The sequence below is a fragment of the Chionomys nivalis genome, chromosome 19, assembly GCF_950005125.1.
Source record: "Chionomys nivalis chromosome 19, mChiNiv1.1, whole genome shotgun sequence".
NCBI classification, from domain to species: Eukaryota; Metazoa; Chordata; class Mammalia; order Rodentia; family Cricetidae; genus Chionomys; species Chionomys nivalis.
In genome coordinates this window covers 43,952,765-43,968,767 of record NC_080104.1, presented here as the reverse complement: position 1 = coordinate 43,968,767, position 16,003 = coordinate 43,952,765, and the positions used below count along the sequence as shown (strand labels likewise).

Genomic DNA, 16,003 nt, shown 5'->3' with positions numbered 1-16,003 from the left:
GCAGAGAGAGATGAGACACAGAAGCATCCCATAAGTAATCATATATATTGGTTCTCACCTTTGTGTTATATAATTTTGACATTGATAACAAAATTTGTTTAAACAAAAATAGAAGCAAATGCTGGAGAGTCCAGGAATCGTAAGCCTACTGCTCTTCAGATGTCATCCCACATGGCCACTCTCTATAATTCCCTTTTTTATTATTGTTTTTTGAGGGAGGGTCTCGCTATGTGGCCCTGGCTTTCTTGGAACTCTCTACGTAGATCAGGCTGGCCTTGGACTCACAGAGACCTGCCTGCATGCCTACCAAGTGCTGGGATTAAAGGTGTGCGTCACCACACACAACTCAACAAATACATATCGACACAGATACATAAATTAGTGATAATAAAACTGCAATGGCTATAATGATACAGCTGTGGTTAATTGAACAAGAGTGTGCCTCCACATCACATGATGTGGGAGGGGCTCACAACGTCCCACCCCCTCCGTGTCGGCAGTTCATGGTTGCTGAGGTCAGGGCATCATTTTTTTCAGTGGTGTAGCCACTCATGTGTTGCCCATGCTCCAGGAAATAACCTCCTGCCGATGCTCATGCAAGCAACCCCAATTAAACTCAATGGGCCACACACAAAGACATGAAAGTGGGCGGGGAAAGAGGGGTTTCTGTGGTAGAGGGAGGAAGGGGGGTGAGAGGTGGTAATGTAATTGGAAGAGGGAAAATCACTGAATTTTTTATAGACATGTGTGGAACTGCCAAAGAATTTTTAACTGTGTATCTGAAATATTCTTGAGAAATTTTCTGAAAGGCTCTCCCTAGTGACTTAGCATCATATTTGTACATAATCTAAACACTGCAGTTCAATCAAATATTGTTATAAGACTTTTATTCTTTCGTGTGTCTTCAGTGAAGTTTAATATTAAAAACAGGGATAATTATACTGAAATTCTCAAAGGAACCAATTATGACAAAGTTAATAATTGATAAAAGCACTTAAGTACAGTCATATGCTCCGAGGTTTTCTGTACTATTCAAGGCACCAGTGCATGCTCTCTACCTCATAGACACAAGAAAGTAAATACACAGTCTGAAGTGGGAGGAGAAGGACACTTTATAAATCGAGTGGGATGTCCCAGGGTCCCTCTTGCTGTTTTTAAAATAACTACAATATACTATATATTATCCATTTGCACTAAATGTTGACAGTTTTATATAAAACTTGTTCTATGTCTGCAATCAGCTATTCTGGTGCTCACAGTTGTCTGTAACTCCAGGTTCAGGGACCTGATTCAGTTTTCTTATCTCCTATGGATCCAAATATGGTTCACATATGTACCACAGGCAAAGCACACACATCAAATAAGTAATAAATATCCCTTTGGGGTGGGGGGGAGAATTCAAGGTCCTTAACATATTTTTTTCATCTCAGGGGCAAAGATAGAGGACATTGTGGTCAACCAAAAGAATGAACTGAACCGTCATCAAACTTTAAAAATGTGTCTCTGCTGCAGAACTCACAATGGGCTTCCAAAGCTCACCAAACACTAGAAACTGGAAGCAAGGGAGAAAAAATGGGGAGAGGAAAAATTATGCACAACATGTGTAGAATGTTTTTAGCAAAGAGATAAAATATAAACCTAATTAAATCAAGGTACCTCCTAAGACTATTTCATGTATTTAATTCACATTAGGTAGAGAACATTATTCAGAAGTTTACTTTTCCATGACAAAATTATAAAATAATAAACCAAGTCCTTGAAGAACCTTGGCTGTACATAATTACTATTCTACGAATAACTGTGGTTTCTTATAAAAAGTCTTTCTGATCTTTGGTATCTGTCCCGTTCAGTAATCCTGACTGATTGGAAATCGGGCTGTGCGTGGTAGGACTGCAGGAGTTTGCAAATGAAGCCGAGGAAAGGTCAAAGCCTGTCCACTCGTGACTAGCCTCTTACAGAAACACGACAACAGGTCCAGAGCAAAACTCCTGCCACACAATAAGTGTCCCATCCTAAACCACTGGAGTTTATCATCTATAAAATATTAGGAGGTAGGGAGGACCTCCAAATACTCAAAAAAAAAAAAACTCTCTTATAGTTAGCCATCATTTCAACAATATTCTAGGCTTGGGTGAGTAGAAATAATGAGGGTCTTACTACACCATTTAACGAGACCTTGAAGTTGATTTCAAATATACCACTTTTTAACCCCTACCCAGCAGAGATGGTTTTATAAAGTGGAAAAAGTGTTGATTTGGTGAGAGACGAGGACCAAATTCCAGTTTTCAGAATCTTAGGCAGGAGAACAAATCTCTTGACAGAAGTAATAGATCTCTCTGGCAATAAAACTCAGGACAAGGCAAACCCATCTGACACTTCCCTATCTTTTGTTCCACAAAATGCCTGGATTTTCACTCTATTGCCCTGCTTGAAATTAAATTTGAATTACTTTAAAATTGTTTACCACTCATTTCTGAATGCAGTAAATGGTGGTGGATTATGAGGGGCACGAGTTTGTCATCAATCAGTGTGAGCTAGCTCACGGCTCACCATCTAATACCCTGAGCGTGTCTCTATTACGGTACACCGTGTGCTGTGTTTTTCTCCTGCCCTGGCAACAACAGGGAAGGATATTAGGAGATCACATTCCTGTTGTCATTCCAGCCTTCCACACTCCCACCAGAATTGCTAATTACACCCTTCCTACAACACTCGTTCTCTATTCCACAGCTCCCAGCTCTTCTAAAAGTCACTTTCAAAGTCAGCAGCAGGGCATAGATAGCCTCAGGAGAGGCTTGGTGTGTGACGTTGATCATGAAGCAGAGAAGGGGCATGCAGATGCCCAGTTGTCTTTATCCCTCCCTTCACACTCCGTCTGATACCCCAGTCCCTGGTGCTGTCAGCCACATTTAGAATAGGGCTTTACCTACCCCTTATTTAATCACTTTTAGAAACATCCTCATAGATGTACCAAACAGTGGACCTCCTGGGGGATTCTTCCTCCAATCAAACTGACAGTGGAAGTTAGAGATTATCATAATGGCTTAGACCTGGATAACAGCAACAGAAGTGGCCATATCAGGCCAAGTGCAGATACATTTTGATGGTTGGGCCAACTGAAATTCCTGAGTAAACATACAATAGAGACAATTCAAGTTTTTGTCTAGAGCAATTGGAAAGAGAGTTACCATTAACTGGGGTGAGAGTAACACAGGAATAGGGAGATGCTGAAGAATCTGAAAACACCGAGTTGGACATTAGACAACCAAGTGAAGCACCTGTGTTCAAAGCTGGACGTTTAAGAGCAGAGTTGGGAAAATCAATCTGGAATGCAAATATAAATGCGAGGGCCAGACACAAGTGTGCACATACCTTTAAACTCAGAAGGCAGAGGCAGGTGAATCTCTGTGATTTCGAGGCAAGCCTGGTCTACATAGCGAGTTCCAGGCCAGGCAGGACTACAAAGTAGGATTCTGTCTCAAAAAAGAGACAGAGAGACAGGCAGAGAGGCAGAGAGGGGAAGGAGAGAGAGACAGAGACAGAGACAGAGACAGACAGAGACAGACAGAGAGACAGAGAGAGAGACAGACAGAGAGAGAGAGAGAGAGAGAGAGAGAGAGAGAGAGAGAGAGAATGAATAAATGTCAGAATTGCCAGCATGAGAGGGAACAGAGTGGACTGGTGAGGTGGTTAAACACCTGCCATCCGAATGTGAAAGCCAGAGTTCAGATTCCCAGAACACACATAAAATACCAGGCAGGTATGGCAGACTGCCTATATTCCTAGCCTTAGAAATCAGAGATGAGGAATATGAAGGGCAAGCTGGCTAGTGAGAGTGGGCATACTGGTGAACTCTGGGTTTGATTGACAGCCCCTACCTCAGTGAATAAGATAAGATGGTAAGAAACATGACATGACCCTCAATGGCTTTGTCCTAAAACCCTAACTAGGGGCAGCCAGGAAATGAAGGAAGCCTGTGGCAATGAGGAAACCACAGGCACACAGAAAAATGGGTCAAGCGAGCTGCGTGCGCTCTAATGGAATGACCCCAACTCTTGCACCAAGCAGGAGTGTTTATAAAGGAAAGCTCAGGGAGCGGAGTTAGCTAACCTCTGCAGGAAACCCTGCAGGCTAGCGGTCGCAGGCTGTGAGCGTCTGGAAGGAGGAAACTGTGGCTGTTAGTTTTGCACACATTGGTCAAACATCCATAAACTCTCATGCTTGCACCAGAGGAAAGCTTTCTCATTTCCTGCCTGACCCTTAAGGCGAAGACTTGGCCGGTTTCCCATGAGTCCGTGGCCTTGGTCCTTGGCATGGCTGGGTCATGCCAAACAATACACATTCACTGAGGACTTGCACTTTTGTAGGATTGCACTAGCTCCCTACAAACGAAAGAAAACAAGAGTGCAGGCTAGAGAGACGGCTCCCTGGTTAAGAGCACTTACTGGTCTTCCAGCACCCAGACCAGGTCTAGAACCTCCTGTAACTCCAGCTCTAGGGGATCTGACACCTTCTGGCTTCCGGAGGCACCTGCATATATGTAGTATGTATTCATACAGACACATATACATGCATATATGTAATATGTACTCATACAAACACACATACTTCATATATGTAGTATGTACTCATACAAACACACACGCATGCATATATGTAGTATATACTCATACAGACACATGTACATGAACATAAATAAAAAGGAAGGAGTTTGGATAGAATGAGACCCCTACAGGATTAAGATGGCTAGAAAGAGACCTGCTTGGGTCAGAGGACTGTTACCAGCAAATGCAAATACTCTCAAATTCGTCTGCTCATATTCTCTCTAGGGCTGCAAGTGTGGCTTGAGGCTTGTGCAAGAGGGTATAGCCTTGCTCCAATTCTGTGGCAGATCTCTGATATAGCATATCAGCCATAGAGGTGGGAAAAGATTTGAATTGAGAAATGTCCCCACAGGTTCGTGTATTTTCACTTGTCCTCAACTTGGGAAGACTGTAGACCCTTTAGGATGTGCAGCCTTGAAGAAAGCACATCACTGAGGTTTTGAGAGGGAATAGCCTTGCTCCAATTCCTGCAAATGGGCTTTCTCTTCCTCTCCCTTCCCCTCCTCCCTGTGTATGACAAAGGGACTGTAAACCCTTCCCACTGTAAGTTGCTTTTGTCAGGGTAGTTGAACATATCACTACAGAAAAGTAATTAACACAACTACAGACTGATGTTGCCTTCGAGTGAACTATAAAAATGTGTCCTATCTGAGGCACCTTCAGAGTAGGTTCAGTCCTGCAGCTGTGAGAAGGAAGGCTCACCGTTTGCCCAGCCAGGGAAGGCTAGATCTCCTGCCCACTTAGCAGAGTGATATGAGGCAGCCAGTTCAAGACTGCCTGCCCCCGACACACTCTGTTCTTCAACTGTCCGACGTCTCAGTACTGTTGGGTCCCCGTGACTAAGAGCATTGGCTCTGATGCTTGACTGTCTACTGAAACCCAAGCTCTGCTTTCTGCTTACCAGGAGCTTGGTTTTTACGTCTATATATTTCCCTACATGCACACGCGCGCATATACCCCCCCACACACACACACACACCACAAGTGTGGAGGTCAGAGGACAGCCGTGAGAATTGGTTCTGTCCTTCTGCCATGTGGGTTCTGAGGATGGAACCCAGATTGTCAGTCTTGGTGGCAAGCATCTTGACCAACTCAGCCACCTCTCTAGGCCTTCACTGGGAACTTTAGACAAGCGGCTGGACTCTCTCTGAATATTAGCTCTGCCACTGTTAAGTGTGAATAATAAGAATACCCTCCCCACAGAGATTTTAAGATGAAATAATGCATATGTAGACATGAGTAGCCTATATAATTTAGCCCATATCTCTGGCTCCTAGCAAGGGTTGGACAATGTTAGTTGATGCTGTTATTCCATCTTCAGTAAGATAGCCAAATCTGCTTGTGTGCATTTAGCATAAACATTACATCTGTACAGCCCATAATTATTATTCAAGACTGCTTCCACTCCATCCTCATAATGAGAGTTTAAAACGGAGCTCCCCTCTGGTGCCTCCTTGTATTGAATCTCTTGACTAAAATCTAGCATAATTCCTGCATGCCGACTAATTAGAAATGTAGTATGCCCAAAGAATCGAGAGGAGAAATCTGAATGAAAAACAACCTTCTGCAGGACCTTGAGCCCTTTGAAATTGATCCAGAGAGGTGAGTAAGAGGTGTGCTCCCTGCTCCCTGCTGGGGTTACAGTCCTTAAGTGCATTGAGCCTTTATCCTCAAGAGTGTAGTTTTTCATTTCCTCAGCTTCCAAAACTTAGTTGCTACAACAGAATAGAACAGTCTGTATTAGAACAAACATTGGATATTACAGGCATGTAGTAACAGAAACTTTTAAGAGCTTCCTGCAGTGTGGTATTTGAAATGCTGTTTCATTAAGCCCTGGGAAAGTTGTCTCATTAATGTTCTTTGAAAAATTATCCAATTGATCTGTTCCCTCCTCCCACAATGGTAAGTCGATAAGAACCAAACAGAAATCAAAACACGTGCTTCCACCAGGTGGTGCTGGTGTGCACCTTTAATCCCAGCACTTGAAAGTCAGAGGCAGGTGGATCTCTGTGAGTTTGAGGCCAGCCTGGTCTACAGAGTTAGTTCCAGGACAGCCAGGACTACACAAAGAAACCCTGCCTCAAAAAAAAAAAAGCCTGCCCCAGGTAACATATTTCCTCCAACCCTCCAACAGTTCCGCACCTCCTAATCCTTCCCAAACAGTTCCACCACTGACTAGGACCACGTGCTCAAATGTATAATCAATGGGAGCCATTTTCATCTAAAACACTACATCCCAGTAATGACCAGTCTACCGATGTGCCCACTGGTGTAGTGGTGACATGACGGTTATGGGGTAACCAACAATTGTCTGACTGGACTCAAGGCTCACTCCACAAGGAAGAGTATGTGCCTGGAACTGTAAACACGGACCCTTGATTGGGGAGGACCATAGGCCTTACTGGTATTATTTTTCTAAAGGGACATAACACCAAACTGTCTTCTAAAAAAAATACCATCCTATCCATTTTTCTAAAAGCCAAAGAGCTATATTGGTCAACGTGAAAGCAAAGAAGATAATCTAAAATGTAAACATCAGAGGCTTTCGCTGGATCACTCAGACCAGAATAACACTCGGCTACAGCATAAATACACAAGGCATCAAGTCTAAACACCCAAAGCAGGAGTAATGTGGCCTCCATGTATACTTCCAAGGTGGCTGTGGTTTTTTGTTGTTGTTGTTGCTCTGAGTCCAGAGTGAGCCTATGGTTTCAACACACCAGCGTATCATAGGACAGCTCAAATGCATGTGAAGTCCCTGAGGACAGTAGCTTGGAAAGACACCGCATAATCAGAGAATGGTGAAAGGAGTTCTTACCAACCTTAATTTGAAACAAAACAAATTCAGGTCTCAGGTTGGCTCAGCGGATACAGGGGCTTGTTGCTAGGTCTGACATCTGAGTTCAGTTCCCCCCCAGGACCCACATAGTAGCAGGAAGAGACTTCTCTGACATCCACACAAGCATCGTGGCATACACACTCACGCATATATCTAGATTGGTTGTGAGAGAGGAGAGACTGTGGTTTTTCAAAATCCTATTTCTCCTTTGTTCCCCGAATAACTGTAAATAATAGAAGCAGTTTGGGTAATATAAAGAAAATCAAGCCATAGACCTTGAAAACACTGAATCCATTTTCCAGAAATCAAGAAAGACGTGGGGGAGGGGAGGACCAGTTATATGTAACTGTTTTTAAAATTTCACATTTACCTAAGTCCTGAGTTTGGAGGATGGGTGTTTACATTCTTTTTTAAAGTTTTTAAAGCTCTAAAGAATCTTTAAACCGATCCACCCAAGCCCACTATTTACAGACTTTTTAAAGTTTTTCTGCAGACTCTGGCTATGTGCCTATTAGCTCTATTGAGCTATTTTCGGTCCCATGTACTACATATCTTTTCCGTTGGACATGGGGGGCTTTCTGCCCTGGCTTCAAAGCCCGGTTCTCATGCTTTCCTCCTGTGCAGTGACCATCTTCCCCGGAGTCGGCTGTAGCTCCTCCTTCTCCAGCTTCCTAGACATGAAGGCCCCTCCCCGGGTTTAAGCCCTACATTCTGCTCTCTGATCTCACAACCTCACCCATTCAGAGCAGGCTCACCGTACAGTCTCGGTGCTATTCACGACCTCTGACTCACTCAGCCGTCTATGGAGTCCAGTCCTCTCGTGTTTCAGGGCCTGCTGAACCCCTGCTCCCTAGGCTGCCTCACAAACTGAATTCATGCTTTGCCCTAAAATACAAGTGGTGGCGCACGCCTTTGTTCCCAGTACTCCGGAGGCAGAAGCAGGTGGATCTCTGTGAGTGCCAGAGCAACCAGGAAAACATAGTGAGATTGTGTCTCAAAAAAAAAAAAAAAAAAGTGATTGCTTTTGCTTTCTTTTATAGTTTTAAACTACATTAAAGATATCATCCTAAGGTTGGACACCAAACCCAGAAACTTCTAGAATATTCTTTCACTCTGCTTCCCTTCACATTAGGTCAGTGAGAAGACCACACTGTGCCTCCCCAGTAACTCCCATATTGGCCAGTTCTGTGCTATATTCCCACCTCTGCTCCCTTAGTTCAGGCCACACAAAGTTATCGGGAGTTGGCAATGATACCCCAATTATTCTCCTTTCTTCCAGTTTTGACTCCTCTAATTTAATGTCCAAATTATTCCTAAACTGATACCTTTAATATAAAATAAAATGCTACATTAACTTCCTATGTAAAACCATCCCAATTCCTCGTTTTTGACAAACACAAATTTCAGACTTCAATGACAAACATGGTGGCTCACACCTTTAATCCCAGCACTCAAAAGGCAGAGGCAGGCAGATCTCTGTGAGCTCCAGGCCAACCTGGTCTACAAAGTGAGATCCAGACCAACTGGCTTTAGTCAGACTCTGTCACACAAAAATAAATAAATAAATTCAGACTTCACTGAATAGCTCAGTACTTCATTCGAGCCTGCCTCACCAAATTTCTCCATCTCTTTGACACCCCCTGTCCGTCTGCTTCCCCTTGACAAATAATTTAAAGTTCTCTTACTGGGTTAAAACAGCTACACCCTTAAACTTTTACTCTCTTCTTTCTGCCTAGAGTGTCCCTCCTCTGGAAAAATACCTACTCATCTTTGAAATTTCAGTTCAATCCATTTAAAGCCTTAATACGTGTTGGGCAACTGAGATGGTTTTGTAGGCAAAGGTGCTTGCTGCCAAGCAGCCTGAGTTCCATCCCTGGAACCCACAGGTTAGAAGGCAAGAACCAATTCCTATGAGTTGTATTTACCCTCCACATACATCATATACATGCTGTGGCACACACACACACACACACACACACACACACACATAAATATATAAATAAAAAAACAATTAAAAAATAAAACTTTAGCCCACTTCCAAACATGTCCACAGTAGAGATAATGCCTCCTCCTCTCTTATCTCCACAACTCTGCAGGATCACAATCATCATCCTAACACCTAAGATACCTTCTAAGCAAACAAGATAAATGAAATTAAAACTACCACCTTCAAGAAAACTTGTTACTATTCCCCACTACAAAGAAATAAATATACCACAATGATAAATGATAGTCTCTAGAATTGAGTGCCACAGTCCCTGAAATTATTATCCAAGGGTCCTGTGCTAACAGCACTGAGATTCAGGGTATGAGAGGCATAGAAGTCAAAGGAGGGTAGGCAAGGTTCAGTAGTTAAAGATGCTTACAACCAAGACTGATGACTAGGTTCTCTCTCCAGACCTACATGGTAGAAGGAGAGGACTGACTGCCAAGGGTTATCCTCTGAACTCTACACAGGAACTGTGCTTCTGTGGGAGAATATTCTTGTACCCTGTAAAGATTTGTCACTCACGTTGGTATGATAAAACACTGATTGGTCAGTAGCCAGGCAGGAAGTATAGGAGGGGCAACCAAACTAGGAGAATTCTAGGAAGAGGAAAGTCTCAGTCTTCAGGTATCAGGCAGGCATAGAGGAAGCAAGATGAGAATGCCTCACTGATAAAAAGGTACCAAGCCACGTGGCTAACACAAACAAGAATTATGGGTTAATTTAAGTTGTAAGGGCTAGTTAATAATAAGCCTGAGCTAATAGGTCAAACAATTTATAATTGTTATAAGCCTCTGTGTGTTTCTTTGGGATTGAACAGCTGCAGGACCAGGCAGAGCAGAAACCTCTGTCTACACTGTGACTCCCTACATGCACACAAGTGCACACACGCGCACGCGCGCACACACACACACACACACACTAATAAATAAATCAAAGGGGGCTGTTCTTGTAAAAACTCAGTTTGAAAGCCCAGACTCATGAGAGTGGTGAACAATACCAAGACAATGAAAGACCATTCTGTCAACCACTAAGTTTGTCTAGCTAATACAACAACCACAAGTCAACAAGAGTGAACCCATCAGTTCTGTCAGGAAAGCTTGCCATAGAGTGTACTAGGGAGCACTAAACAACGAAAGAAAGCATCTCCTAGAAGTAAAAGAAACAATGATGTGTATGAACAATTGCTCAATGCCAAAAGCCAACAAAAGCTGTTTGCTACCCCAACTCGCTCTCACACACCCCTGACCTCTCAGACTGTTTTCAAGGAAGTGTCATTAGCATAAAAGATCAATAGAGAGAACTCAACAAGGTAACTGGAAAGTAAAGCCAAGTGTGGTAGTACCTGCCTTCAATCCTGGTGGATATCTGTGAGTTCAAGGTCAGCCTGGTCTACATATTGAGTTCCGAGACAGTCAGGGCTCTATAGAGAAACCCTATCAAAAGAAAGAAGATAGGAAGGAAGGAAGGGAGGGAGGGAGGGAGGGAGGGAGAGAGAGAGAGAGAGAGAGAGAGAGAGAGAGAGAGAAAATAAGGACCCAAGCAAACATCATATGAATAAGAACCAATGATAGAAACAGATAAGGACCCCAATGAAACTATTACATGTGTGCTCACATTGCATACATAAACACAGAGAGAGAGATTCTTTATTTAATGAAGAATGCAAGTTGGGAGACTGGAGAGATGGCTCAGTGATTAAGAGTGCATGCTTTCCTTCCAGAGAATTTGAGTTCAGTTCCCAGCTCTGTGTTGGGAGTCTCATAATCCCCTGTAACTCCAGCTCTTGGGAATCTAATGCTCTTTTCTAGTCTCTGTGAGAATCTGCACACACATGACATGTACACACATACACACACAAATGCATACATACAAAAAAAAGTTAAAATCTTTTTAAAAGAATGCAAGTGTGGTGTGCTGATGTGCACCTATGAGCCCAGCACCACAGAGAATGAGGCAGGGAGATTATGAATTTAAGACCAGCCTGGTGAGAATTTGTCTCAGATAGAGATAGAGAAGGGGAAAGAATACGAATAAGAATTGCAAAGTCAAAAGGGAAGAGAGATAATAGGACATTATAAGAGAACAGGGAAAGAGAGGAGTCAAGAAAAACAAACAAACAAAAGAAGCAAAAGGTAAAATCTTAGTTATCAATAAGGCATTATGCACAGGAACAAGATGCATAGAAAATTACACAAGGACAAACTATGTACACTCATCTACACTCATCTTTATTTATACTTCACATCACAGGCTCAATAAATATCAACATTAAATACAATTAAAAATAGCCTCACAGAGAAGAAGAGTGGGGAGGAGAACAAGAGGGATCGGGAAGATTGAGTTGGGAGAAGGACAGAGAGAAAGAACAAGGAGAGAGGCATCTTGATAGAAGGAGCCATTATGGGGATAACAAGATGATCAAAGACAAGAAACGCCTCAAAATCTCGCACACAGGTCATGACAACTTCTTTAGTCACCTTAGACAACAGGTTGGCTGTTTTCTTTTTTAATTTGTCTGTGTGTGTGTGTGTGTGTGAGAGAGAGAGAGAGAGAGAGAGAGAGAGAGAGAGAGAGAGAGAGAGAGAAGCCAAAAGAAGGCATCAAATTCCCTAGAACTGGAATTACAGGTGGCCCAGCATGAATGCAGGAAATGGAATTCCAACTTCTACACAAGCAATATATACCCTTAATTGCTGAGCCAGCTCCTCTACCCCATGAGTTAGTTCAATATATATTTGAATATTCAATATTCTATTTTTCAATGAATTTGAATTAAACAAGAAAATTTTTTTTCTGGACTTGGGATATGGAAGAGGGTTTTCCAGGCCTGAATGGAGTCCTAAGTTTAATTCCAAGCACTGCAAAAAGAAAGGAATGGGGAGAAAGAAAATATTTAGCACTTTGAGTAGGTTTCACAAGGTTCTTTGGACAAATATTCTCATAAATTAATCCGCTGTTCTTCAGCATGTTGGCCCCGCTTTGATGCAGCACTTGGTTTCTTAAGAGCCCAAGCCTGACTTGACTTCTTTTTTTCAGGCAGTTTCATTACATGTTCCTGGTTGGCCTCAAACTCAATATTTTCCTGCCTCAGTGTCCAAAATTAGGATTACAGGTATGTCTAATCATGCCCAGCTCCGAGTTAACTTCTTTTAAAGGTTCTTTTTTTTTTTTTATTGTACAAGTATGGGTGTTTTGCCTTCATGTTGTGTGCACCTCATGTGTTCAATGGCCAAGGAGGCCAGAAGAGAGCACTGGATCCCTTGACCTAGAATTACGGATAGTTGTGAGCCATCATATGGATGCTAGGAATCAAAGACATGTCCTCTGGAAGAGTAGCCAAGTGTTCTTAACCACTGAGCCATCTCTCCAACCCCTGCAATTTGACTTATAATGTCTACTTCTCAGGTTACAAGCCTATGCATCCAGATTATCCTTAATATCATCCCACATATCTAATTAATTATATTAATTAATTACATTTTATTTACAATATGTTCTATTTATACCTCAGTACCGTGGTATCTATCTGATGTGTAAATTTTTTCTAACAATAACTAATGTTGATCCATATCTGTGTTTATAGTCTAAACTATAGAAACAAGTATTGAGAATGGTTAAAAGAGTCTTCTTGAAGCTATTTTTAATAGTAGAGTATAAAAAAGACTAGAATGATTTCCTGGTTCATCAGCATTCATATCTGGATATTCACAGGAAAAGCCTTAGCAAAATCTTAACTGCTGGTTTCTTATCTTTTTCCGGTACGATGCTGTGCTAGCAGCGGGAGTTTCTATGATCATTTTTTCATTTACATAGGTCAAAGTTAGCGTGGTATGAGAAGCAACCCTCAGCCCAGAATTCTCAAGATAGCAGGTGCTTTGTGGTTATTTGAAGACCAAAATACATTAGGAAGTTTTATCTCTGAATTCCTTGCTCCTGCCCAGAAACTTTCTTTCCAATTACACTGATCCAATTAGTTTTGGCCTAAATGAATTTGAAGTTCAAGTTAAATTTACATTAAAAAAAGTTTTTTGGTTTTTGGGTTTTGGGGGGTTTTTGTTTGTTTGTTTTGTTTTTTTGCTGTTTTGTTTTAAAAAAAAATCCTGGTAATTCATGCCTTTAACCCCAGCACTTGGGGGGCAGAGGCTGTTCTGGAACTCACTGTGGTTGAAGAATGAAACGCTCCCTAAACCCAGAACTCAGAAGTCAGAGGCAGGTGAACCTCTGAGATATCCAGGACAGCTGGGTTTACACTGTAAGATCCTGTCTCAAAAACAAAAGAGAGTAAAATAAAGAAAGAAACTAACTCCATTACAACAATGCATCAGACAAAAACAAGAGCCTTGTAGCCACAGATTTGTGCAAAATCACTAAGTAGGTTTTATTTTAAACAGTGACTTAATCAGAGCTGTTCTGATATGTAGATGCTCGACTGTATTTAGACAACTCGGTTTCTCCCCAAACACTAAGCCTCTATAATCTTTTTCTGGATTGAGTAATGGGTCTTTTTCTTTTCCTTCTCCTAGAGAACCTGAGGCCACATTTATGCCCACGTAAATCAGCCGTTGAGTCTGAAGAACAGGACTTCCCCACTTTCATTTCCACCAACACACAAGCCACACCATTGTCTCAGTCAACACCGTCCCAAAAGTGAGGGGGCAGCAGGTTTACATGCGATCCCTCCGTAAAACTTCTGTGTGTAATAAATACACACACACACACACACACACACACACACACACACGATAAATACAAGGCCGTACTTTCTCCTCTGTCAGTCTGTGGGATACAAGACCCATGAAGCTGTGGCTGAGAGCCCCTCCCTTTTCCATTTTTTTTTTTTTTTTTTTTTTTTTTTTTTTTGGTTTTTCGAGACAGGGTTTCTCTGTGGTTTTGGAGCCTGTCCTGGAACTAGCTCTTGTAGACCAGGATGGTCTCGAACTCACAGAGATCCGCCTGCCTCTGCCTCCCAAGTGCTGGGATTAAAGGCGTGCGCCCGGCCCCTTTTCCATTTTTTAGTCTTACTCTTGGCTGGTTTATATTCCCACACTTGGTCTTCTTCCTTTCATACCACATTTAATTTATCTCATCTTGGATTTCATGTAGCCTTGTAAGCACCTTAAATTCTTTCTACAGGAGGTGAGGAATAAATAAGCAGTCTTGCTACACATCCACAAAAGCCATCTTTTCTCATTTACGCTAGATAAAACTTCCAAATTTTAACTCCGTATCAACATACACGTTCTGGCTTTGCTTTGTCAGTTCCTCTCCTTACAAGCACTTAAGGCTGCAGACAAGTAATACAAGGAGAACATTCATGCGCAGTTGAAGTTTAGAGGCTGATAATAGAAACCAAATTGTTTGCGCAAGTAAACTACTCCTCACTGCCCAAGTTTCATATTGAAAGAGCGTGAAGTCCCCAGCGCCTCCCAGCCACTCAGACAGAAAAGACTCCGTTACACCGTAGGAGCTTTCCGGGGCTCTGATGTAAGGCTACTATAGTTTGGGCATTGGCACATGAGAGCCAGTTTTCATGCTATTTTTAATGTCTCTATCAAACACTCCAAATAGCAGAACTGAGCTTCTACTCAGTTGGATTAGCCTGCGTTGTTACACAGGAAAAAACTCTGTTTCGAACGTCACATTTTTATCTGCATCTGAGAGGCATGCTGATCTACTCAGAACTTATAAAATCAGCTTTCATAGAGTAGTCCAGAGTTCGGTGTAAGTAAAAGGAAAATCACCTCGTAAAAGTAATAATCGCACAACACAGTTTCTAGTCGTCCCATTTTAGAGAAATAGCGTCCCTTCCTTTCCCCCAAAACTGTCCAACTGAGCGTCAAGAAATCAGCACTTGTTAGGGTTGGCCTTTTAGCAAAGTTTGGTTTTAAGAAGTTGACACTTGACTCACCTATGACAGGACAGAGTATTGCCCACACACAGAAACTGACCGGCTGCCTGAGCAATGCCTTGTGTTTAGGAAGTCAGTACCACTGTTGCGGCTCACAGTTTGGCTTATGATGCCTTTGTAAGCAAACAGCCTGACAAGCGCCCTAGTGTATTTCAGGATGACTGACAGGGCACAGTGGCTCAAGCGAGGAGGGGGATGGGTGCTCTTAAAGCAACAAGCCAGTGGAGACAAAAACCAGACATTAGATTCTAATCTTTAACGGTGCGGTGGAAAGCCATCCTTGATCAACCTGAATACAACATTCATGAACTCTATACACCCAAATCACTGTAAATCCAACATGGAATTTATACAAGCAGAAATAAGGAATTTACAGTAGGCATTCTTTATACTTCCTGAAACTATTGCGCTCATATTACTTAAGAATATACAACTCCTTTTTACAGAAATCAAGTCAAGGTTCCCGGAGAAAAGATATCACCATTAGGTCTTATGCTAAGAGATCTTACAAAAGTGATGTAAGAATAGCTAATCAAAGTAATTTAAACCAGGTGTGGTGGCGCTCACCTTTCTTCCCAGAACTCAGGAGGCAGAGGCAGGCGGATCTCTGTAAGTTTATGGTCTTCATAGTGAATTTCAGGCCAGTCTGGGTTACACAGTAA

General features: G+C 42.2%; 1 protein-coding gene across 1 annotated transcript in view; it reads right to left on the bottom strand.

The window, feature by feature from the left end:
* Window positions 1–15,441, bottom strand: part of Ctnna3 (catenin alpha 3) — a 1,259,162-nt gene extending 1,243,721 nt beyond the window's left edge. The window contains exon 1 of the mRNA XM_057751057.1: window positions 15,342–15,441. The gene's annotated coding sequence lies outside the window, so the exon portion shown is untranslated. The remainder of the gene's footprint in view (window positions 1–15,341) is intronic.
* Between the last annotated feature and the right edge of the window lie 562 nt (window positions 15,442–16,003).